General features: G+C 47.8%; 1 protein-coding gene and 1 non-coding gene across 3 annotated transcripts in view; one reads left to right on the top strand and one right to left on the bottom strand.

The window, feature by feature from the left end:
- The window catches only part of CHCHD3 (coiled-coil-helix-coiled-coil-helix domain containing 3), a 476,827-nt gene that overhangs the window by 381,139 nt on the left and 69,958 nt on the right, over positions 1 to 25,730 (top strand). The gene's annotated exons all lie outside the window — the stretch shown is intronic.
- Positions 2,928 to 2,994, bottom strand: TRNAL-GAG (transfer RNA leucine (anticodon GAG)). The gene has a single exon. It is a non-coding gene; the product is annotated as a tRNA-Leu (tRNA).

The following is a 25,730-nucleotide window of genomic DNA, read 5'->3' as shown; positions in this document are numbered from 1 at the left end:
GCAACATGAAAACAATGTGGGAGGCTGAGCTGTGATCCATTTCTCTCGTATGCCATTCTCTCGCGTAGATGAGCTTTGAGCACTTCCTCAGCCGCCCCTCTTGTCTGTCTCTCTCCCGTAGTCAATGCCGTTTGCAGATTTCCGAACATCTGTGTGCATTTGAGCACATTCCAGTGCTTTCACCTGTTTGCATGGAAAAGAATTGCGTATTTGCACAGTCGATGATACGGGGCTGCGTGTTTTTTTTTAAAGGGAGGTGCGGGAGCTAGCAGGCCACCTGTTTCCGATTACGTGGAGAAGAATAGATTGCGGGTGACCTTTTCATGTTAAAACACGATTCCGCTGCAGGGAGGGCCGCCGCGGCTTGCTCCAGCACTCCCTTCCTCCTACTGCCACACCTGTTAGCGCTCCCCGCGTTTCGAACAGCGGTAACATTTAGAGGGCAGACGGTGCTGGAGCTCCGGTCGGAATCAGTCACAGCTCTTCCTTCGCGCTCGGGCACGGCTTGCCAGGAGGGGGGGGAGGTCATCCACTCTGCTCACCTCCCTTCGCCCAGCAGAGCTCTCGAGCAAGATGAAGCAATCAAAGCCGGATGCCGGGACGTCGTCACAGCCTCATTGCTTTGCAAGCTGCATGCACAGATGCTGCCTTTGCCCGTCGGTCAGTGGGCACGGGCTGATTTACATTCCTAGCGCTTCCATTCCGGCTCGTTTGGTGCCGGTGCTGCTGGTAATTAGCCGGCTCCTTTCTCTTTTTTCGGCAGTGCTGATGTTGAAAGCTCAGCAAGGAGGAGAGTCAACCGGTGGCTAGGGCCGCCAACCCTGGGTGGGGAAATAACTGGAGATTTTGGAGGTGAGGCCTGGGGAAGACCTCAGTGTGGTACAATGCCATAGAGAGCACCCTCAGTACCTGCCATTTTTTCCAGGGGAACTGACCTCTGTTGTCTGGGGGAGATCTCCAGACTCCACCTAGATCTTAGCAACCCTACCAGTGACAAATGGCGTACCAGGGCTTTTTTTGTAGAAAAATCCCAGCAGGACCTCATTTGCATATTAGGCCACACACCCTGACGTCACCATTGTTTCACACAGGGCTTCCTTGTAGAAAAGGTCCAGTGGGAACTGATTGGTATATTAGGTCACACACCCCTGGCACCAAGCCAGCTAGAACTGCATTCCTGCTCAAAAAAAAAAAAAAAAGCACCCTGTGTTGGACTAGCTATGTCATGATCCTAGGCCTAGTGAGGCCTACTGGCTTCAAGGAAGCCTGTATCAGCTCTGTCTTCTTAGTGTTTGGAGGGCAAGCGTGGGAGAACTTCTGCCATTTTGCCCTGCTGGTGGACCTTCTGATGGCAGCTGACTTTGGGCCACTGTATGACACAGAGTGGTTGAGCCGTTTGCCTGATCCAACATGGCTTTTCTTATGTTCTTATGGCTCTGCTGGTGGACCTCCTGAGGGCACCTGGGTTTGGGCCACTGTGGGACACAGAGTGTTGCACTGGATGAAGCATTGGCCTGATCCGACATGGGTTCTCTTATGTTCTTATGTGTGGGGAACTGATGGTCTGTATCCTTGGTGTTTGGGAGGGGCAACAGAGGGAAGGCTTCTCGTGTTTTGGCCCAGGTGTTGGACCTCCTGAGGGCACCTGGGTTTTGGCCACTGTGTGACACGAAAGAGTTGGACTGGGTGAGCCATTGGCCTGATCCAACATGGCTTCTCTTATGTTCTTAGCTACTTCAAATGTTTGAAGTGGTAGTTTTGATTCATAAAGAAATGGCTTGAGACTTTTCCATAGTTTCCCAACCATCTACATTTTCCCATTACAGTCTCACTAACCATCCCAGGATGGGTAGCCCTTTCCCTTGTGCCAGTTTTGAGCGAGGAGGATAGATAAGATTTATTCCTAGACTCTCCATCTATCTCTTGGCGTTTATTTCCTGCCTTAATCCTTGGAGGTCCAAGGCATTGGAGTGTAACCATAGCGACCAGCCAAAGAAGGTTACTCATTCTGTTTTTTTTCTTGATCATTCATGGTAAGGAGAAGCTTGCGTACCTCTTTGATGAAAAGCGGGATAACAGTGGACTAAGGCACACACGAAGCTCCCTTCCACCAAATCAGACCCTTGGTCCATCATGCCCAGCATTGTCTACTGAGGCTGGCAGCAGCTCTCCACATCTCAGGCAGAGGGCTTTGCCATCACCTGTCGCCTATTCCTTTTAACTGGAGATGCTGGGGGTTGAACTTGGGAGCCAGTTTGGTGTAGTGGTTAAGAGTGGCGAACTGTAATCTGGAGATCCAGGTTTGATTCCCCACTCCTCCAGATGAAGCCAGGTGGGTGGCCTTGGGTCAATCACAGTTCTCTCAGAGCTTTTTCAGCTCCACCTACCTAACAGGGTTTCTATTGTGGGGTGATTTCTTCTCCTTCTCCTTCTCCTCCTCCTCCTCCTCTCCATGCAGATGCTCTGCCATTGAGCCTCTGACTCCTCTCCGCTTTGAAGGTGCTTTAGAGTCTCGGTCCTCTTTGAGTATCACATTCGTAAGTCCTCCATTTGTTAGTGTGGGTTCCCTTTCATTCACTCGAATTGCTGGGGGGACCAGGAAATGAAGACTATTCAGGGGAATCGCACTGCTGTATTTATATTTAATTTATATAGCTAATGGAAGAAAGTGAGGAGGACCTAAAGAACCTCTTGTTGAGGGTGAAATAGGAGAGCACAAGAGTAGGCTTGAAACTCAACATCAGAAAAACTAAGATAAGATCATGGCATCCGGCCCATCACTCCTTGGCAAATATGAACATATGAAGCTGCCTTATACCGAATCAGACCTTTGGTCCATCAAAGTCAGTATTGTCTTCTCAGACCGGCAGCAGCTCTCCAGGGTCTCAAGCTGAAGTTTTTCACACCTATTTGCCCGGACCCTTTTTTGGAGATGCCAGGGATTGAACCTGGGACCTTCTGCTTCTCAAGCAGATACTCTACCACTGAGCCACCGTCCCTCCCCAAAGAACAAAAAGGCATGGAAGTTGTGACAGACTTCACATTTCTGCGATCCAAGATCACTGCTAATGGTGACTGTAACCATGAAATTAAAAGACGTTTGCTCCTTGGGAGGACAGCTATGGTGAGCTATGGTATAATTAAAAGTGGAGACATCACCCTGCCAACAAAAGTCCATATAGTCAAAGCGATTGTATTCCCAGTACTAATGTATGGCTGTGAGAGTTGGACCATAAGGAAGGCCGAGCGCAGAAGAATAGATGCTTTTGAGCTGTGGTGCTGAAGAAGACTCTTGAGAGTTCCTTGGACTGCAAGAAGATCAAATCAGTCAGTCCTAAGGGAAATCCACCCTGACTGTTCCCTGGAAGGTCAGATCCTGAAGCTGAAGCTTAAATCCTTTTGCCACCAAGTGAGAAGGGAGCACTTCCTGGAGAAGATCCTGATGCTGGGAAAGACAGAAGGCAAAAGAAGAAGGGGACAGCAAAAGAGGAGATGGCTGGACAGCATTACTGATGTAACAAACACGAATTTGAGCAGACTTCGGAGGATGGTGGAAGACAGGAGGGCCTGGCGTGACTTTGTCCATGGGGTCTCAAAGAGTCGGACTCGAGTGTGCGACTGAACAACAACAAATTTTTATTTATTTTAGGAAATGGGAAAGTCCCCTGGCTCCACCTCCAAAGTCCCCAGGTAGTTTTTGAGTTGGACTTGGCAACCCTACCACCCTATAGTGAAACCCTTGCTGTAAAACTGGGTGTTGACTTGCCCAGAGTCCCCATTTGAGCTTTGTTCTGCCAGTTCCAAGCCCATCTATCTAGCACATTTCTATCTGGTTCTTCTGCCAAGGACCTTTGAGCGGCATCTGTGGTTCTCCCTTCCCTTTTTTATCGTCACAAAAATCCTGCAAGGTAGGGCGAGGCTGAGAAGAAATGACTCGTCTTATGTCACCCTGCGAGTTTCCTGGCACGGGGGGGGGGGGGGGGGGGTTGAACAGAAGTCATAAGAGCCCCGTGGCGCAGAGTGTTAAAGCTGCAGTACTGCAGTCCTAAGCTCTGCTCATGACCTGAGTTCAATCCCAGCAGAAGCTGGTTCAGGTAAGAACATAAGAGAAGCCATGTTGGATCAGGCCAACGACCCATCCAGTCTAACACTCTGTGTCACACAGTGGCAAAAATTTTTATATATACACTCACACTGTGGCTAATAGCCACTGATGGACCTGTGCTCCATATTTTTATCTAAACCCCTCTTGAAGGTGGCTATACTTGTGGCCGCCACCACCTCCTGTGGCAGTGAATGCCACATGTTAATCACCCTTTGGGTGAAGAAGTACTTCCTTTTATCCGTTTTAACCTGTCTGCTCAGCAATTTCATCGAATGCCCACGAGTTCTTGTATTGTGAGAAAGGGAGAAAAGTACTTCTTTCTCTACTTTCTCCATCCCATGCATTATCTTGTAAACCTCTATCATGTCACCCCGCAGGCGACGTTTCTCCAAGCTAAAGAGTCCCAAGCGTTTCAACCTTTCTTCATGGGGAAAGTGCTCCAGCCCTTTAATCATTCTAGTTGCCCTTCTCTGGACTCAGGTTGACTCAGTCTCTCATCCTTCAGAGGTCGGTAAAAAGAGTCCCCAGATTTCTGGGGGGGGAGTGTGGATGACTGGAGAAGACAATGGCAAACCACCCCGTAAAAAGTATGCCATGAAAACGTTATAAAATGAGCACCCAGCTTGCTTGGGGGTAAAGCGTAGATGACTGGGAAGGCAATGGCAAGCCACCCTGTAAAAAGTCTGCCATGAAAATGTCATAAAATGAGTACCCTGCTGCCTGAGATGAGAGCCCCGTGGCGCAGAGTGATAAAGCTGCAGTACTGCAGTCGGAGCCCTCTGCTCACGACCTGAGTTCGATCCCAACGGATGCTGGTTTCAGGTAGCCGGCTCGAGGTTGACTTCCGAGGTGGGTAAAATGAGTACCCAGCTTTCTGAGTGGAAAGCGTAGAGGACTGGGGAAGGCAAGGGCAAACCACCCCGTAAAAAGTCTGCCATGAAAACGTTGTGAAAGCAACGTCACCCCAGAGTCGGAAACGACTGGTGCTTGCGCAGGGGACCTTTCCTTTCCTCTTCCTTTGAGATCACAGTCCGGCACATTAACTACGGTACTTGGATGGCTTTCATATCATCGTCCACATTGGCTATTGGATAAAAGATTCACCGTGATAATGGCGTATCATTCCCTCTTCTAGCCGAGTCTCTCTCGGTGATTTCTAGATTAAATTAGATTGTTTTTCCCTCCCTCCCCACCCCAATTGCCAGCGTTACAGATTCCATCTGGGATCTCCCTCCTTCCTCAGTTCTCTATATTACCGTCATCAATCTCCCGAAGATTCAGGCGGTAGGAATTTATCCAGCAGCCGTCTTGGTTGCTCGGAGGGAGAAGGGGCTCCGGATGAGTCATCGCTCCCTGTGTGACTCCTGCGGGGCTCTTGGGAGTCCATCATTTCAACAGAGAAAACAGCCACTTCCATGCCAAAAACGGGAGGTGCCTTTCCCGGCCTGTCTTTCCTGCCCCAGAAATGCAAGTTTGAGAACACTCTTCCAATACTGACAATCACAAGATTGCAATCAGAGAAGATTCTTTTAAAAAGAGGCATTGTCAGAGTGATGGTGGCCAGAAGATGGGAGGAAAGCTCTGCCCAGTATTCAGATCCTTGTGAAGAAAGGGAGGGAGGGAAGGACAGAAGGGAGGACTGGAGAGAGGGAGGAGGGAAGGGAGGGAGGGAGGAGGGAAGGAAGAACGGAAGGGAGGAGGGAAGGAAGGGAGGAGATGGGAGGAAGGAAGGAAGAAGAAGACTGCAGATTTATACCCCACCCTTCTCTCTGAATCAGACTCAGAGCAGCTTACGATCTCCTATACCTGTCAGCTGGGTGGGGCTGAGAGGGCTCTCACAGCAGCTGCCCTTTAAAAGACAACTCCTGCAAGAGTTATGGCTGACCCAAGGCCATTCCTCCTCCACTTGCACCTGCTGCAATGGCCTTGGGTCATCCAGAGCTCTCTTATCTGGGAGAACCGGGTTTGATTCCCCACTCCTCCACTTGCAGCTGCTGGAATGGCCTTGGGTCAGCCAGAGCTCTCTTATCTGGGAGAACCAGGTTTGATTCCCCACTCCTCCACTTGCAACTGCTGGAATGGCCTTGGGTCAGCCAGAGCTCTCTTATCTGGGAGAACTGCGTTTGATTCCCCACTCCTCCACTTGCACCTGCTAGAATGGCCTTGGGTCAGCCAGAGCTCTCTTATCTGGGAGAACCGGGTTTGATTCCCCACTCCTCCACTTGCAGCTGCTGGAATGGCCTTGGGTCAGCCAGAGCTCTCTTATCTCGGAGAACCGGGTTTGATTCCCCACTCCTCCACTTGCAGCTGCTGGAATGGCCTTGGGTCAGCCAGAGCTCTTTTATCTGGGAGAACCGGTTTTGATTCCCCACTCCTCCACATGCAGCTCCTGGAATGGCCTTGGGTCAGCCATAGCTCTCTCATCTGGGAGAACCGGGTTTGATTCCCCACTCCTCCACTTGCAGCTGCTGGGATGGCTTGGGTCAGCCATAGCTCTCTTATCTGGGAGAACTGGGTTTGATTCCTTCCTCCTCCACTTGCAGCTGCTGGAATGGCCTTGGGTCAGCCATAGCTCTCTCATCTGGGAGAACCAGGTTTGATTCCGCACTCCTCCACTTGCACCTGCTGGAATGGTCTTGGGTCAGCCACAGTTCTGGCAGAGCTTGTCCTTGAAAGGGTAGCTGCTGTGAGAGTCCTCTCAGCCCCACCCACCTCACAGGGTGTCTGTTGTGGGGAAAGAAGAAGAGGAGGAAGAAGGTGATGATATTGGATTTATATCCCGCCCTATACTCTGAATCTCAGAGCCTCAGAGTGGTCACAATCTCCTTTACCTTCTCCCCCCCCCACACACAACAAACCCTGTGAGGGTGGGTGGGGCTGAGAGAACTCTGACAGAAGCTGCCCTTTCAAGGACAACTCCCACGAGAGCTATGGCTCACCCATGGTCATTCCAGCAGCTGCAAGTGGAGGAGTGGGGAAACAAACCCGGTTCTTCCAGATAAGAGTCCGCACACTAACCACTACACCAAACTGGAAGATAAAGGAGTTTGTAAGCTGCTCTGAGACTCTGTCTGATTCAGAGAGAATGGCAGGGTATAAATTCTGTGGTGGTCTTCTTCTTCGAAAAGTGGAGGGATTTTGCAGGTCACGTATGATTGTGTTCAGACAGTTTGGCAACCGGCTACAGGTTTCGTGCAGGACAACCGAGCTGTATTTATCCATCGTGCTGTAGAGAGAAACGTCTGCCTAACATGCGAGAACCCTGGCTTGCATACCGGTCACAGACACACAAACTTGTGGGCCAGCAGAGCAGCTTTGTGTCGTCGGACCGCTGCCATCGTTCAGGGCCCCGTGTCCTTGCGGTCTAGGTGGACCAGATCCCGCAGCAAGGTCAATCGCGTTTTGCGCTGCCGTGGCGCAGCAGATTGGGAATTCTGCACAAATGGAGGGTTCTTAATTATTTATGGAAATGACTAATGCAATCAGGACAGTAGTGCTGGCGTTATTAATTTTGAAAATGAAATCCAGTTTGTTTTGTGCTGTACCAACAATTTTCCCTCCTCAATATGCTGCAGCTATTTTGATTGGCAAAGGTTCCACTGCCTCGTCGATGTTGCCAGGTGCCAGGAGGGGAGAGGGGGAGGCGGGAGGCTGGCACGAGGCCCTCGGTTTTTGGCAGCGCGCAGAGATGGGCAGATGAGCTGCGTTTGCCGTCTTCTCTCGCGGGCAGGTAACCGTGGGCAGCCCATGCGTTTTAAGCCTCTGTAACCGAAATATGAGCTCATGCCCAGAAGGCCCTTGACGTCTATTCCTGATTGGGAAGTCAGCAGATTGCACTGAAGTGAAGGGCACGGAGATTTTGGTGTCATCGTCATTGGTCCAAAGTCGTTTGAGAGCCAGTTTGGTGTAGTAGTTAAGTGTGCGGAATCTTATCTGGGAGAACTGGGTTTGATTCCGCACTCCTCCGTGTGCAGCTGCTGGAATGGCCTTGGGTCAGCCATAGCTCTGGCAGAGGTTGTCCTTGAAAGGGAAGCTGCTGTAAGAGTCCTCAACAGCCCCACCCGCCTTGCAGGGTGTCTGTTGTGGGGGAGAAAGGTAAAGGAGATTGTGAGCCGCTCTGAGACTCTTCGGAGTAGAGGGCAGGATATAAATCCAATATCTTCATCTACCTCACAGGGTGTATTGTGGTGGGGGGGGGAAAGGTAAAGGAAATTGTGAGCTGCTCTGAGACTCTTCGGAGTGGAGGGCGGGATATAAATCAAATATCTTCATCTACCTCACAGGGTGTCTGTTGTGGGGGGGGGGGGGTAAAGGAGACTGTGAGCCGCACTGAGACTCTTCAGAGTGGAGGATGGGATATAAATTTAATATCTTCATCTACCTCACAGGGTGTCTGTTGTGGGGGGAGGAAGGTAAAGGAGATTGTGAGCCGCTCTGAGACTCTTCGGAGTGGAGGGCAGGATATAAATCCAATATCTTCATCTACCTCACAGGGTGTATTGTGGTGGGGGGAAGGTAAAGGAGATTGTGAGCCGCTCTGAGACTCTTCGGAGTGGAGGGCAGGATATAAATCCAATATCTTCATCTACCTCACTGGGTGTCTGTTGTGGGCGGGGGGGGGGGGAAGTAAAGGAGATTGTGAGCCCCTCTGAGACTCCTCGGAGTGGAGGGCAGGATATAAATCCAATATCTTCATCTACCTCACAGGGTGTCTGTTGTGGGGGGGGGGGAAGGTAAAGGAGATTGTGAGCCGCTCTGAGACTCTTTGGAGTGGAGGGCGGGATATAAATCCAATATCTTCATCTACCTCACAGGGTGTCTGTTGTGGGGGAGAAAGGTAAAGGAGATTGTGAGCTGCTCTGAAACTCTTCGGAGTGGAGGGTGGGATATAAATCCAATATCTTCATCTACCTCACAGGGTTTCTGTTGTGGGGGGCGGGGAGGAATGTAAAGGAGATTGTGAGCCGCTCTGAGACTCTTCAGAGTAGAGGGCAGGATATAAATTCAATATCTTCATCTACCTCACAGGGTGTATTGTGGTGGGGGGGGGGAGGTAAAGGAGATTGTGAGTCGCTCTGAGACTCTTTGGAGTGGAGGGCGGGATATAAATCCAGTATCTTCATCTACCTCACAGGGTGTATTGTGGTGGGGGGGGAAGGTAAAGGAGATTGTGAGTCGCTCTGAGACTCTTTGGAGTGGAGGGCGGGATATAAATCCAGTATCTTCATCTACCTCACAGGGTGTCTGTTGTGGGGGGAGGAAGGTAAAGGAGATTGTGAGCTGCTCTGAAACTCTTCGGAGTGGAGGGTGGGATATAAATTCAATATCTTCATCTACCTCACAGGGTGTCTGTTGTGGGGGGAGGAAGGTAAAAAAGATTGTGAGCCGCTCTGAGACTCTTCGGAGTAGAGGGCAGGATATAAATCCAATATCTTCATCTACCTCACAGGGTGTATTGTGGTGGTGGTGGGGGGGGGGGTAAAGGAAATTGTTTGCCGCTCTGAGACTCTTCGGAGTGGAGGGCGGGATATAAATCCAATATCTTCATCTACCTCACAGGGTGTCTGTTGTGTGGGGGGGTGGTGGTAAAGGAGATTGTGAGCCGCTCTGAGACTCTTCAGAGTGGAGGGTGGGATATAAATCCAATATCTTCATCTACCTCACAGGGTGTCTGTTGTGGGGGGGGGGGGAAGGTAAAGGAGATTGTGAGCCGCTCTGAGACTCTTCAGAGTGGAGGGCGGGATATAAATGCAATATCATCATCATCGTCTTGGTCCAGCTATCCTTATTTCAGCAGGGGTGGGGTTTGAAAATTCCTAGAGCAGGGGTGTCAAACTCATTTGTTATGAGGTCTGGATCTGACATAAATGAGACGTTGTAACGGGCCATGTGTGTCATAAAATGTAATACACAAAACCAAAAGGTGGAGAAAACAGATAAGGAACCATCTTTTAAATGCAAAATAACTGTGGTTTCTAAGACGCTACACTTCGGTTATATAAATAATCATATTCAGAGGATATTCCACAATATACAAACTATTATGTTATACACAGTGCTAGACAGACTCCTCCGTAGGTGTTATGTTAGGATAAATGCAAATGTCCAAACAGTCCGATTCTTAAAGCAGGAGCACGCAATTCTCCTTGTAGCTCAACTCTCCATCCTCAGTTGTTGTAGACATACTGTAGAACAATATGCATAATAGAACGCGATTTCCGGATATGTACGCGTGTCAAGGACGGAGCCCTTTATCGGGTAAGTAACTTCATCAAAGGGCAACTCTTCCAATGAATAATTCCTGTACTCCAAAGAGTTTTCCGTCAAAAAGAAGAATCTTCTTAAGGGGAACCCGATTAAAAATTTCCTGCTGCACAAGATAGATAGATAGATGATAGAACGATAGATAGATAGATAGATAGATAGATAGATAGATAGATAGATAGATAGATAGATAGATAGATAGATAGATAGATAGATAGATGATAGAACGATAGATAGATAGATAGATAGATAGATAGATAGATAGATAGATAGATAGATGATAGAACGATAGATAGATAGATAGATAGATAGATAGATAGATAGATAGATAGATAGATAGATAGATAGATGATAGAACGATAGATAGATAGATAGATAGATAGATAGATAGATAGATGATAGAACGATAGATAGATAGATAGATAGATAGATAGATAGATAGATAGATAGATGATAGAACGATAGATAGATAGATAGATAGATAGATGATAGAACGATAGATAGATAGATAGATAGATAGATAGATAGATAGATAGATAGATAGATAGATAGAAAGATAGATAGATAGATAGATAGATAGATAGATAGATAGATAGATAGATAGATAGATGATAGAACGATAGATAGATAGATAGATAGATAGATAGATAGATAGATAGATAGATAGATGATAGAACGATAGATAGATAGATAGATAGATAGATAGATAGATAGATAGATAGATAGATAGATAGATAGATAGATAGATAATTTTATTTGTATCCCACCCTCCCCGCCGGAGCAGGCTCAGGGCGGCTAACAGCATCATTTAAATTTTAACTATACAAAGAAAGGCAAAGAAAACAAATTACATTTAAACATTAAAATTCTGATTAAGTTTAAAAATTAATTAATTAAATTAGTAAAAGTGCTAATGCTATTTGTTCTTTTATGATGGCGGTTATCATTAGCAATTTCTTTCTTCATCAGCGAAAGCCAGTCGGAAGAGGAAGGGTCTTGCAGAATTGTCCTGCGGAATTGTTCAAGATCCCCCAGGGCCCACATTTCCTCTGGAAGTTGGTTCCATAGGTTCAGGGCTACAGAGGAGAAGGCCCGGTTACGGGTGCATTGCAGCTTCATCTCTCTCGGTCCGGGAGTAGTCAACAAGTTTTTTTCGGCTGACCTCAGTGCTCTCTGGGGTTCATATGGGGAGAGACGGTCCATAAGGTAGACAGGTCCTCGACCATATAGGGCTTTAAAGGTAATGACCAGCACTTTGTAACGAACCCGGTATATAACTGGCAGCCAGTGCAGCTCACGCAGTCCAGGCTGTATGTGCTCCCATTTAGGAAGCCCCAGCAACAGTCTAGCCGCTGCATTCTGCACCAGCTGCAGCTTCCGGGTTCGGCACAGAGGCAACCCCATGTAGAGGGCATTGCAGTAATCATATGTTCTCAGTCTTGAGTATTATCCCGGGTAGCGGAGATAGAAACATTATAAAGGACACAGACAAACACAATTCAAGATTTATTTAAAAACAAACAAACCCTTAAAATATGCTTAAAGGTTTAGCTCTCTTACAATATTTTGTTAACAATTTCTGATAACTGACACCTCTTCCTCTGAATCGTTGCATCAAAATCTGGAGATAATGTCTGTGCTGTGGCAGTCTTGAGTATCCCCTCTTGAAGCTGGCTATGTTTGTAGCCGCCACCACCTCTTGTGGCAGTGAATTCCACATGTTAATCGCCCTTTGGGTGAAGAAGGACTTCCTTTTATCCGTTTTAACCCGACTGCTCAGCAATTTCATCGAATGCCCACAAGTTCTTGTATTGTGAGAAAAGGAGAAAAGTACTTCTTTTTCTACCTTCTCCATCCCATGCATTATCTTGTAAACCTCTATCATGTCACCCCGCAGGCGACGTTTCTCCAAGCTCAAGAGCCCCAAGCGTTTTAACCTTTCTTCATAGGGAAAGTGTTCCAACCCTTTAATCATTCTAGTTGCCCTTTTCTGGACTTTCTCCAATGCTATAATATCCTTTTTGTGGTGCGGTGATCAGAACTGCACACAGTACTCCAAATGAGACCGCACCATCTATTTATACAGGAGCATTATGATACTGGCTGATTTGTTATCAAGTCCCTTCCTAATAATTCCCAGCATGGTGTTGCCCTTTTTTATTGCAATCGCACACTGTCTTGACATTTTCAGTGAGTTATCTACCACGACCCCAAGATCTCTCTCTTGGTCAGTCTCTGCCACACCCTTCTCTACCACACCCTTCTCTCTGAATCAGAGTTTTAGAGCAGCTTACAATCTCCTTTATCTTCTTCCCCCATAACAAACACCCTGTGAGGTGGGTGGGGCTGAGAGAGCTCTCACAGCAGCTGCCCTTTCAAGGACAACTCCTATGAAAGCTATGGCTGACCCAAGGCCATTCCCGCAGCTGTAAGTGGAGGAGTGGGGAATCAAATCCAGTTCTCTCAGATAAGAGTCAACACACTTAACCACTACATCAAACTGGCTCTCTCATTAAGCACACTTTACTACTCAGCAGAATAGCTTGATAGGTGGAATATCCACATATATTCCTTCAGTCCTCATAAGTGTTCTCTCGCACCAGTTCTTTCGCCGTTGAAAAACCCTTCCCTACCAATCTTGCTGTGATTAAAATAATGCTCTTTGCAGCATGACTTTGATGGCATGTTCTTCTTGTCGGCATCCCTCATAACCTCCTCTTTTACTAGTCAGTGGATCAATAATGCATTTCAGGCTGCCAAATGCCAGCCACAAAATCCAGTTAAGTTTGTGTCTGAGTTAATATGCACACGCATGCACAATAACAATACGTTTGCCTTATTGTAGCAGATTGGATCAATGATCCATCAAGTCCAAAGTCCCACTTCCATCAAAGACTAATGTCTAATGCTTCAGTGGAAATGAATCCCATGTAACGATTTTGCAATTCGCCCAGCCCATCGTCCAAGGCTGCAAGTTTTGAGGGAATCGCCAGACCTTGTAGCTGGATGTGGAAAAGGTTTCTTAGCAGCGCTGTACCGAATATTCTCCAAATATAACATTCACATTGAAAATAATATATGCCGAATATTCTCCAAATGTAACATTCGCATTGAAAATAGCATATTCCGAATATTCTCCAAATGTATCACTCACATTGAAAATAGCATGTTCGCTGCTGCTTGTTGGTGCCCTTTGTCTTTCTTAACTTTTGCCGTCCTTGGCATCATCTGCCCACACTGCTGCTTCATCCATTGCAGTGAAGCATCCAGTTTTATTTTTGAGAAGCTATGAAATCAGGTCAGATGGGTGGAATTTTGACAGGAGCTCCTTTGCATATTAGGCCATATTAGAAGAGAGCCAGTTTGGTGTAGTGGTTAAGTGGGAGAACTGGGTTTGTTTTCCCACTCCTCCACTTGCACCTGCTGTAATGGCCTTGGGTCAGCCATAGCTCTGGCAGAGGTTGTCCTTGAAAGGGCAGCTGCTGTGAGAGTCCTCTCAGCCTCATCCACCTCATAGGGTGTCTGTTTTGGGGGAGGAAGATAAAGGAGATGGTGAGCCACTCTAAGACTTTGATATTCGGAGTGGAGGGCAGGATATAAATCCAATATCTTCATATCTTCTTCACACCCCACTGATGTAACCAATCCTCCAATAGCTTATAAAAAGAGCCTTGTAAGCTTTTGGAGGATTGGCGACATAGGGGGTGTGTGGCCTATGCAAAGCAGCTCCTGCTAGAATTCCACCCCTGAAGTCAGGTGTGATGTTAACAAGATGATGAAGGTTGCAATCGTAAAGGTGTGAGCAAAGAATAAACAGAAATTGAATCCTGAGAAGGCAGAGGTGATGGTAGCTTGTAAACCCTCTGCGTGGGGGATGTACTTCCCATGAGATGACCTCCACAGGCCTGTTGAGCCTGTTTTTAGTATTAGAGAATCTGATAGACAAGGTATCTGACAAAGCTGTTTTGACACTTGGAAGCATACACCCAGGTATCTTGTTGGTCTTTTTGACACTACTGGACTCAGATCTTTCTCATGTAGCCAAGGGTGGTATTACCCCTGTATTTGTCATGCAGATATTTCCCCACACTGGTTACACTGATCCACAGAACAGTAACTTCATGGCTTGACCTCTGTTACATTCTCTATGTGGAGCTGCCCTTGATAATTATTTGGCAGCTGGTGAAAAATGGTAGCTGTTGGATGGAGGCGGGCTGGCATCAGGTCTCATATTATACCTTTTTAACAGTCATTGCATAGGCTGCCTATAGGTTCTGAGTCCAATTCACGGTTGCTGATGCCATCTTTTAAAGCCGTTTATCACCTGGGAGTCCACCTGCTTCAACGACAATCTCTCCTGCCCCTGCAGGGCCCCTCAGCAAAACTAATAGTTCCACCTCTGTGAAGAAGAAGAAGATGATTATATCGGATTTTTATCCCGCCCTTCGCTCTGAATCTCAGAGCCTCAGAGCAGCTCATAATCTCCTTTATCTTCCTGCCTGACAGCAAACACCCTGTGAGGTAGGTGAGCTCACCTACCTCACAGGGACAACTCTGTGAGAGAGCTATGGCTGCCCCAAGTCCATTCCAGCAGCTGCCAAGCTTCCCCTTTAGCAAGCAGCTAGCAATGAGTCCAGAGACCACACTTCGCCTTTTAGCTCGCAGCTCCTTCCTCAGCCTTTATTTGGATGGCTGACAGCACAGGTGAACTGGGAGGCCTGGAGATGCCTAACTGATTTTTCACCTGCTGGGGCAGAGCTAGAAGGCATCGAGCGCCCAGCTTTGGACGGGGCCACATTGGTGCCAGCCCAACAGGTGAAGAACTTAGGAGTGACCTTGGATGCCTCCCTTTCCATGGAGGCCTAGATCACGATGGTTGCTAGGTGTGCCTTTTGTTATCTTCGGCAGATCAGGCAGCTAGCACCATATCTATCCTCCCCAGGACCTGGCTACTGTGATCCACGCAATGGTCACTTCCAGACTAGGCTACTGTAACTTGCTCTATGCTGGCTTACCCTTGAGACTGATCCGGAAACTGCAGCGAGTGAAGAATGCAACGGCTCGCCTGCTGACTGCACCACCTTTACGAGTAGGCATTCGACCAGCGCTCTGCAGTCTGCACTGGCTGCCCATTGAGTACCGGATCCGCTTCAAGGTTTTAGATCTAACGTTTAAAGCCTTACGTGGCTTGGGACCAACATACCTGCGGGACTGTCTCCTTCCATATATGCCCAGGAGGTCATTACGTTTGGCCTCCCAACATCTGTTGGCTGTCCCCGGCCCAAAAGACGCCTGCCCCTCCTCGCCTCGGGCCAGGGCTTTTTCAGTCCTGGCCCCGACCTGGTGGAATCAGCTCCCTTTTGAGATCCGGGCCCTACCTGGCTTATTAGCCTTCCATAGGCCCTGCAAAATGGAACTGCTCCGCCAGGCTTTTAGCTGAGGCTGCGGGCGTCTATCCTTGATCTGGTTGGCCTCCCCAGTCAGCGCTGTCATCTGTGCTAGGAAATGGAATAAAAACTGCCATGATGTGAGACGGCTAGGCTGGGCAATATGTGATGACATGGTGATCTGAGTGCTGTTGAGTTGTCTGTTTATTGAATGTTTGTATTCTATTTTATTGTTTTATCATATGTTGTACTCCGCCCTGAGCCCTACGGGGAATGGGCGGAATAGAAATGTACTAAAATAAATAGATAGAGGTGAACTGGAGGGCAGAAGTTCTTCTGCACTACCTTCTGGCTGTAAATCTCATAGAATCATAGAGTTGGAAGGGATAGTTAAGGGTACCTTTAAATGTTAGCATTTTAAGTAAATAACACCGGCTGGGGTCAAGTAACGGGGGAGGGGTGGGTAGAAAGTAATATATGGGGTAGATAAAAGAAGTTATTAAGATGTAAGAAATAGATTTGTTACCATATGTTACCAATAAAATTGTTTTAATCAAGATGTTGGGTGGCTGAACGTAACGACCTCCGGGGCCCGTATGGGGAGAGGCGGTGCCTCAGGTATGCCGGTCCCAGGCCGCGCAAGGCTTTAAACGTCAGTACTAATACCTTGAAATGGGTCCGAAAGTTACTGAAAGTTGCTGTTTCTTGTTCAAATGGCTGGTGAAGATTTATTGATTGATTTGATTTATAGCCTGCCCTCCCCGCCAAAGCAAGCTCAGGTCGCCTTACAGTATAAAATCACAACAGACAATTAAAATCAATGCATATTATAAAAATTACACATTCAGTAGTTAAAACAGTCAGAATTAATTTGGTGCTAATCTCTTTTGATATTGTATGTTTTCAGTGGCGACGGTATTTTTTCAGTTTCGCTACGATATAGGCTCCGCGTCAATTGAAAGCCAACCGGAAGAGAGCGGTCTTGCAGGCCTTGCGGAACTGGACAAGCTTCCGCAAGGCCCTCGCTTCCTCTGGCAGTTGATTCCACCAGTAGGGGGCTGCGATCAAGAAGGCCCTCTCTCTAGCGATCTTTAATTCGACCTCCTTCGGCCCGGGGATTACTAATAGATTTTGAGGTCCAGATCAAAGTAGCCTCTGGGGAATGTGTGGGGAGAACCAGTCCCTAAGGTAGGCAGGTCCTAGGCCATATAGGGCTTCAATAGTAATATCCAGCACCTTGTAACAAATCCGGTAGTAGTTCTGTCTGCCCCTTGACCGTAGCCAAGTAGCTAAGACAATGTTGCACATCACACATGTTTTAATGCACAGAGTCCCTTTGGAGTTCTCCAAGCAATCTTGACCCAGGCGAGTCACAAAATCTGCATCCATGTCACCCACATGTAACACAAACCGGAGATTGCTTCCCATCGGAATCTGGATAAACAAATGGAGCAGAGGCCCATCAGTGGCTATTAGCCACAAGGTTTAAATGGAACTCTCTGTCTGAGGCAAGTGATGCTCTGTATTCTTGGTGCTTGGAAGGGGCAGCAGTGGGAGGGCTTGTAGTGTTCTGACCCCACTGATGTACCTCCTGAGGGCATCTGGGTTTTTGGCCACTGTGTGACACAGTGTTAGACTGGATGGGCCATTGGCCTGATCCAACATGGCTTCTCTTCTGTTCTTATGTGACACAGAGTGTTGGACTGGATGGGCCATTGGCCTGATCCAATATGGCTTCTCTTATGTTCTTATGTGACACAGAGTGTTGGACTGGATGGGCCATTGGCCTGATCCAACATGGCTTCTCTTATGTTCTTATGTGACACAGAGTGTTGGATTAGATGGGCCATTGGCCTGATCCAGCATGGCTTCTCTTGTGTTCTTATGTGACACAGAGTGTTGGACTGCATGGGCCATTGGCCTGATCCAACATGGCTTCTCTTGTGTTCTTATGTGACACAGAGTGTTGGACTGGATGGGCCACTGGCCTGATCCAGCATGGCTTCTCTTCTGTCTTATGTGACACAGAGTGTTGGATTGGATGGGCCATTGGCCTGATCCAACATGGCTTCTCTTATGTTCTTCTGTGACACAGAATTTTGGACTGGATGGGCCATTGGCCTGATCCAACATGGCTTCTCTTCTGTTCTTCTGTGACACAGAGTGTTGGACTGGATGGGCCATTGGCCTGATCCAACATGGCTTCTCTTCTATTCTTATGTGACACAGAGTGTTGGATTGGAGGGGCCATTGGCCTGATCCAACATGGCTTCTTTTATTTTCTTATGTTGGGTTTAAGAGATTAGTGGCATTGGCTCTCTACCAGCCAAAGTTTAGAAGGCACCAAGCTCACCATTTCTGTTGGGAAGAGCAAGAGGGTAACTTTTTGTATTCATTCTCGGATATCCCTATATTTCATGGCTGCTCGGCTAGTTTCGATTCTCTGTTCACCTACTCGACCTTTCTGAGTGTCACTCAGACCATAAACCACCGGTTTCAACACTCCGCTTCACAAGTGCGTACGACCAAAAATACTATTCCTGAGTGTCACACACCCTTTTGGGAGAAAGGCTATAGCACAAACCAAACAGATCTCTGAATTTTAAAAGGCGTGTTTCACCTTAAAAGGCATTGGAGCTGTCTTATTCATTTTTCACAGAGGAAGCTGCCTTGAAGCTTCTTCCCATTGAATCTGACACTAACCAACCATCATTACTGTCCCGTTATCTATTTGGTGATCATTGATGGGAAAGGTTAACAGAACCTTGTTCTTCTCACGCTTAAAGTGAATCGAGAGAGCCTTCAAAACCAACAAGTGTCAGAAATTTGACCCCTCTGCGTGTGCCGGAGCGCTTACCTTTGCTGTATTTGTGATTAGGAGCGCAGCCTCACAGAGGATCTGGTGCTGGAAGCCGCAGAATCTTTCTTCACATCCGTGTGTTCCTCTCTTCATCTTTTGACCTTTCATCTTTTTCCTTCTTATCCTTCCCCATCCGCCTGCCGTCTCAAACGAAAGCATGTACCAAAATGCTAAAGTCACAAACTCGGGAGAAGATGCATCCGTTGAAATGCAGGATGCGGCTGCAACGCCCTTCACAAAGGCCACATCTGTCTTATCACATTTTTTTATCCCACCTTTCTTCTGAGGGGGCTGCGTGTCGTGTTCCTTCCCAGCATCCCCTGGGACCAGTTCCCTCCCGTGATCCTCCTGGGTCATGGGTTATTAATATTCTACGCAGCGTTAGAAGCTGCCACTCATTTTCTCAACCTTGAAAGTGTTAGTCAGTTCTCTTCCATTCGTCTCCAGAACATCCCTGTGATGAGTAGTAGGACCAGATAAGTAGTAGAAAGTTCCCTGAGGAAACCGGAGTGTCAAAGCTAGCTCTGTAACTCTTTCTGCTGTGGAATTCTTCTATGGGTTGATCTCTGAGGGGACTGTTGGTTGCACAAGCTCCGTAAGAAGCACAGAAATACACAGTTTGTTCTGTAGAATTTGAGGATGAAAAAGCACCGTGTTCTTCTATCTCCCATTGTTCAGAAACCTTAACCCAGAAGAGTCAAGCCTGAATTCCGAGGCATTTTTATTTGGACTTGTTGTTTTTCCTTTCACAGGCTGTGTTTTCCCCACACAATCGAGAAGGGAGAATCCAGTGGGATGGGAGGAAACAAGGAGTGTGTGTATGAGGGGGGGGGGGAGACTCTATGACTCTTGGAAAGGTACATAATCTTCACTTTATCACTGACACAGGTCATCCTTGCAATAAATGCTGTAGTGGTACTTTCGTGAACATGGGAAATTCTGTGGCCAGTTTTCACGTACTTAAACTACAAGTCATAACCAGTGCTCCCTCTAAACTGTGGAGTCTTGTGAGCGAAAATTCTACTTTGTGAGCTGTGGAGAAACGCCATCTCAGTCAGTGTTGGTGCTTCATTGGGAGGGATCACTAAACTGCCAAGCAGGCTTGGGCCTAGCCTTCCCCTCACCCCCCCCCTCCCTTCCAGAGCCAAACCAACAACTCTAGGGGGAAAGTCTCCTAGAGAGACAGGAAGTTCTTTTGTTCTTTGTATTGGAGTTAGCAGGAAGAGAAGGCAGTTTTCAACGGGCGCTCGAGCGAGCATGTGGTGAGCATGGAGGCTCCTGCCTGTGAGGCCCCAGGCAGTCAGACCAAGTAAGTCATCCCCAAGGCGGGGCAAGTTTAGACCAGGGACAATAGAATGCGTTTATGAACACCTTTTCTTTGTCATGCTGTTTGCTGTGCGGGTGCTGTGCTGTGCTAACTTTTTATAGGCAACTGTTTTTGTTTTGTTCTTCTGTTCTTTTCTTTTTCTCTTTTAATTAAATATTTTTTCTGTTTTGAATGCTGGCAGTCAATCTCTGTACCACATAGATCCCCAACCGCTCTAGACCACGCTGCTTTATAAAGGGGGCCCCGGGGAAGGGGGAAGGCATGCAGTTGGATAAGGTGCCAATCCTCCAGGGGTGCCCCAAAGAAGTGCTGAGGTCTCTGTGAAACCCAAGTACAGGGTGGCAGAGGACCTGGAGGCCTGGCCTCATAGCTGGAGAGGGGGATTGGGAGTCCTGTTCTTCTCAATCTGAACCCCTAGACTGAGCAGGTGGTGGCAGCGAGCCCAAGGGGCAGGAGGAGAAATAGCTCCCTCCAGGAGTTGGCGACTCAATAGGGAGCTGACGGGACCGGGTCTGAAGGCAGTATCGGGCCGGTTCCGCCACATGAGCTACTGGCATTAAAGCTTTGAGCTATTGTATAAATCGGTTTGCTCTGGAGCTAAGACAAAAATGTGTGAGCTGGAGGCTAAAAAACTGAGCTAACTCACATTCTCTCAGTTTAGAGCTGGGGTGGTCAAACTTGCTTAATGTAAGAGTCATATAGAATAAATGTCAGATCGTTGAGAGCTGCAAGACATGAACATCAGATATTTGAGAGAGGGAGGGAGGGAAGGAAGGAAGGAAGGAAGGAAGGAAGGAAGGAAGGAAGGAAGGAAGGAAGGAAGGAAGGAAGGAAGGAAAATAAATAGATTGTGAAGGGAGGGAGAGGTTGAAAGAAAGCAACTTTAACTTTGAATGCATACTCCAAGCCACCTGTTGGCATGGCTGGGATAAGTGTTTTAAAGAGATGAATGCCTTCTCAAGCCAGCTAGTGGGGCAGTGGGGGCTTTGAAAGCCACACAATATGTGTGAAAGAGCCACATGTGGCTCCCAAGCAACAGTTTGGCCACCCCTGGCTTAGAGGGAACACTAGTCTTGATGGTCATCAGGTAATGGTAGATCTTCATTTGGCCTTATGTTTCCCATTTGATTACATCCCTGTATTGCCCTTTGGACACCCGTCTAATAGCTGACCTTTGTTAGCATATCTTAGTAGTGACTGAAGACTGGGGGTTGTTGTGGGAATAAGAACATAAGAGAAGCCATGTTGAATCAGGCGAATGGCCCATCCAGTCCAACACTGCGTTACCCAGTGGCCAAAACCCAGGGGCTATCAGGAGGTCCACAAGCAGAGACATAAGAACTTAAGAGAAGCCATGTTGGATCAGGCCAATGGCCCATCCAGTCCAGTGCTCTGTCACCCAGTGGCCAAAAGGTTCCATCAGGAGATCCACCAGCAGGGCCATAACATAACAGAAGCCATGTTGGACCAGTTCAGTGGCATTCAGTCCAACAGTCTGTGTTGCACAGTGGCCAAAACCCAGGGGCCATCAGGAGGTCCACAAGCAGGACCAGAAATCCAGAAGCCCTCCTGCCCCCCCCCCCAACTATCAAGAGACAGAGCATCACTGTCCCAGACATAGTATTCCATCTAGCCAGTTTGGTGTAGTGGTTAAGTGTGTGGACTCTTATCTGGGAGAACCCAGTGTGATTCCCCACTCCTCCACTTGCACCTGCTAGCATGGCCTTGGGTCAGCCATAGCTCTGGCAGAGGTTGTCCTTGAAAGGGCAGGTGCTGTGAGAGCCCTCTCCAGCCCCACGCACCTCATAGGGTGTCTGTTGTGGGGGAGGAAGGTAAAGGAGATTGTGAGCCGCTCTGAGACTCTTTGGAGTGGAGGGCGGGATATAAATCCAATATCTTCTTCTTCTTCTATGCCTTGTGGCTAATAGCCACTCATGGACCTCTGCTCTATATGTTTATCCTTATGTTTAGATACTGGATAACATTAAAAAAAAGCCCACTTCTCCAAAAGACCTCATAACAAGAAACACACATACAAGAAAGATGTGTCCTTGTCTTGAGATCCCATAGAGTGTAAATACAGACATGATCAAGACCTTCTGTTTCTAGAGCTGCAAGTTGCCCTAAATATAAATCAGACTCTTCCTTTGCAATGATTTAGTAAAATTTACGGACTCACCAAGGATGATGTATGGCACATGAATCAAGCTTGGTTTATTGGGTTTTTTTGTTCGCGACAAAGCTTTCTCTTATAGCTATGCAGTAAAAGGAGCAAACTAAATAGATTTAACAAGTTCTTTATTACTATTATTATTATTATTATTATTTATTTGATGAATCACCCTATCCTGGCCAGTGCCAGGCTCAGGGCGACGTACAACAGTAAAATCAGTTACATTGAATATATATATATTTGGAGGGACGGTGGCTCAGTGGTAGAGCATCTGCTTGGGAAGCAGAAGGTCCCAGGTTCAATCCCCGGCATCTCCAAAAAAGGGTCCAGGCAAATAGGTGTGAAAATCCTCAGCTTGAGACCCTGGAGAGCTGCTGCCAGTCTGAGAAGACAATACTGACTTCGATGGACCAAAAGTCTGATTCAGTATAAGGCAGCTTCATATGTTCATATATATAAAATCAATTACATTAAAAATTACAAACCCTGATGACGTCTTTAAAGTGCTCTTATTCAGTTATTGGATCACATCAGGGATGGGGAGATCCCCCCAAGAGGGGGTGGGGGGGGTGCCAGCACAGCACTCGTCGCTGTCCTCATGCAAAAGCTTGGCAGAACGTCTCTGCCTTACAGGCCCTGTGAAACTGTAAAAGATGCCGCAGGGCCCTGATGTCTTCTAGCAGAGCGTTCCACCAAGTTGGGGCCAGGACTGAAAAAGCCCTGGCCCTTGTTGAGGACAGCCGGACCTCTTTCGGGCCGGGGATCACCAGCAGATTTCGACTACTGGAGCGCAACGCCCTTCCAGGGACATAGCGGAGGAGGCGGTCCCGTAGATACATCCGTCCCAGACCTCTCAAGGCCTTGAAAGTCATAACCGAAACCTTGAATCTGATCCGGTATGCAACTGGCAACCAGTGTAGCTGGCGCAGCGCAGGTAGAATATGTGCCATCCGTGGCGTTCTTGTCGGGACTTGTGCTGCCGCGTTCTTAACCCGTTGGAGCTTCCGGATCAGACTCAAGGATAAGCCAGCATAGGGCGAGTTACAGTAGTCTATTTTCATTTCATTTCATTTATATCCCACCCTACCCCACCGAGGCGGGCTCAGGGCGGCTTACAACATAGACATTCTAACAATAGAATTTAAGAATTAAAATACATAATAATTGACATCATTAAAACAACTAAAATATCAATATCGGTCAATGTCGGTGTGCTATCTTACAATCTTCCTTCAGAATATTTCAATGCCGGTCAGTTATAAGCCAACCGGAAGAGGACTGTCTTACAGGCCCTGCGGAACTGTCCAAAGTCTTGCAGGGCCCCGACCTCCTCCGGTAACTGGTTCCACCAGCAAGGGGCTGAGATTGAGAAGGCCCTGTCCCTGGTTGACTTCAAGCGGGCCTCCTTTGGCCCGGGGATTACGAACAGATTTCGAGAGCCGGATCGCAGCACTCTCTGGGGAGTATATGGGAAGGCACGGTCCCTAAGGTAGGTCTAGTCTGGAGTTGACTGCCGCATGGATTACTGTGGCTAGGTCCGAGCGAGATAAGAGGGGAGCCAGCTGCCGGGCTTGTCGAAGATGAAAAAAGGCCACCTTGGCAATATATGTGACCTAAGCCTCCGTTGAAAGTGAGGTATCCAGTGTCTTCTTTGTTGCAGTTGCAGGCCTCTGCATAGGCAAGCCTGGAGTTCCTCGGCGGTCTCCAATCCAAGCACAGGCCGGCCCTGCTTATCTTCCAAAATGAGATTTTGGCTAGCCTGGTCCACTTTACCAAAACGCTTGCTGAAAGCTGCCTTTGTGGAACACCAAAGTTTTATTCAGAATGTCAGCTTTTGTGTTCTAGAAGCGCACCTTCATCAGTCAGTAGGATGGAATGGCAAGCAATCCTCAATATAGAGAAAGTGGGCAGTGAGTTAGTATGCGGAGTCATGGAAACGTCCGTTTGTTTTTGCTGATTTCCAGTCCGCCTTTTCCCAGGTCGGGCTCAGGGCGGATTACAACATAATAAAACAGTTAAAATCACATCATAAGACGATTAAATTTAAACAGTTCAAACCATTAAAATGAAATAAAATAAGGTAGCGTCAGTATACAGTGTACATCCTTCACAGATTGAAACACAGGATGTGCAGGGAGGCCAACTAGCTGGTATGAGGACGCCCGCCTGCTGGTTTGGTGTAGTGGTGAAGTGTGCAGACTCTTATCTGGGAGAACCGGGTTTGATTCCCCACTCCTCCACTTGCACCTGCTGGAATGGCCTTGGGGCAGCCATAGCTCTGGCAGAGGTTGTCCTTGAAAGGGCAGCTGCTGTGAGAGCCCTCTCCAGCCCCACCCACCTCACAGGGTGTCTGTTGTGGGGGAGGAAGGTAAAGATTGTGAGCCGCTCTGGGACTCTTCGGAGTGGAGGGCAGGATATAAATCCAATATCTTCATCTACCTCACAGGGTGTCTCTTGTGGGAGGGGGAGAAAGGGAAAGGAGATTGTGAGCCGCTCTGGGACTCTTCGGAGTGGAGGGCGGGATATAAATCCAATATCTTCATCTACCTCACAGGGTGTCTCTTGTGGGAGGGGGAAGAAGGTAAAGGAGATTGTGAGCTGCTCTAGGTCTCTTCGGACTGGAGGGCAGGATATAAATCCAATATCTTCATCTACCTCACAGGGTGTCTCTTGTGGGAAGGGGAAGAAGGTAAAGGAGATTGTGAGCCGCTCTGAGACTCTTCGGAGTGGAGGGCGAGATATAAATCCAATATCTTCATCTACCTCACAGGGTGTCTCTTGTGGGGGGAGGAAGGTAAAGAAGATTGTGAGCCGCTCTGAGACTCTTCGGAGTGGAGGGCAGGATATAAATCCAATATCATCTTCTTCTTCTCAGCCAAAAGCCTGGGGGAACAGCTCCGTTTTACAGGCCCTCTGGAATAGCAATAGATCCGGCAGGGCCCGCATCTCCTTGGGGAGCTGATTCCACCGGGTTGGGGCCAGGACCGAAAAGGCCCTGGCCTTGGTCAAGGCAAGCCCGGACGTCCTTTAGGCCGGGGATGGTCAGAAGGTATTGGTTGGCCGATCTTAGAGGCCTCCGGGGCTCGTCTGGGGAGAGATGGTGCCGTAGGTATGTCGGTCCCAAGCCGCGTAAGGCTTTAAAAGTTAATCCTAAAACCTTGAAACGGACCTGGTACTCAATTGGTAGCCAGTGCAGACTGTGCAGCAGCAGCCGTTCTGCCTGCCCGTACAACTCAGCAATCGTTCTGCTTAATTTTAGCTGCTTAATTTTAGCAGATTAAAAGTATCACAAGGTATTGCCCGCATTTTAATCCAGAGCTAACATTACAACAGACTCCTATGTATTGCAGTTTTCGCATCCAGGGTACCTTAATGACAGAGACATCAATCTTCTATTCCGACTTATATTGCCTTTGTTGTTGTTTCAGCCCGGTCAACACAAACTTACAGTCACCAGACCTCAATTTTTAATCTGCTGAAAAACGTTTCCATGACTTTGCATAGTAACTCACTGCCCACTTTCTCCATATCGAAGACTGCGTGCCATTTCATCCTATTGTCTGATTAAGTGTGCTTCTTACACACGAAAGCTTACATTCTGAATAAAACTTGGT

The sequence above is a fragment of the Heteronotia binoei genome, chromosome 8 (genome assembly GCF_032191835.1).
Source record: "Heteronotia binoei isolate CCM8104 ecotype False Entrance Well chromosome 8, APGP_CSIRO_Hbin_v1, whole genome shotgun sequence".
Taxonomy (NCBI): domain Eukaryota; kingdom Metazoa; phylum Chordata; class Lepidosauria; order Squamata; family Gekkonidae; genus Heteronotia; species Heteronotia binoei.
The sequence above is the reverse complement of the archived record's forward strand: the minus strand, read 5'-3'. Positions and strand labels throughout refer to the sequence as shown.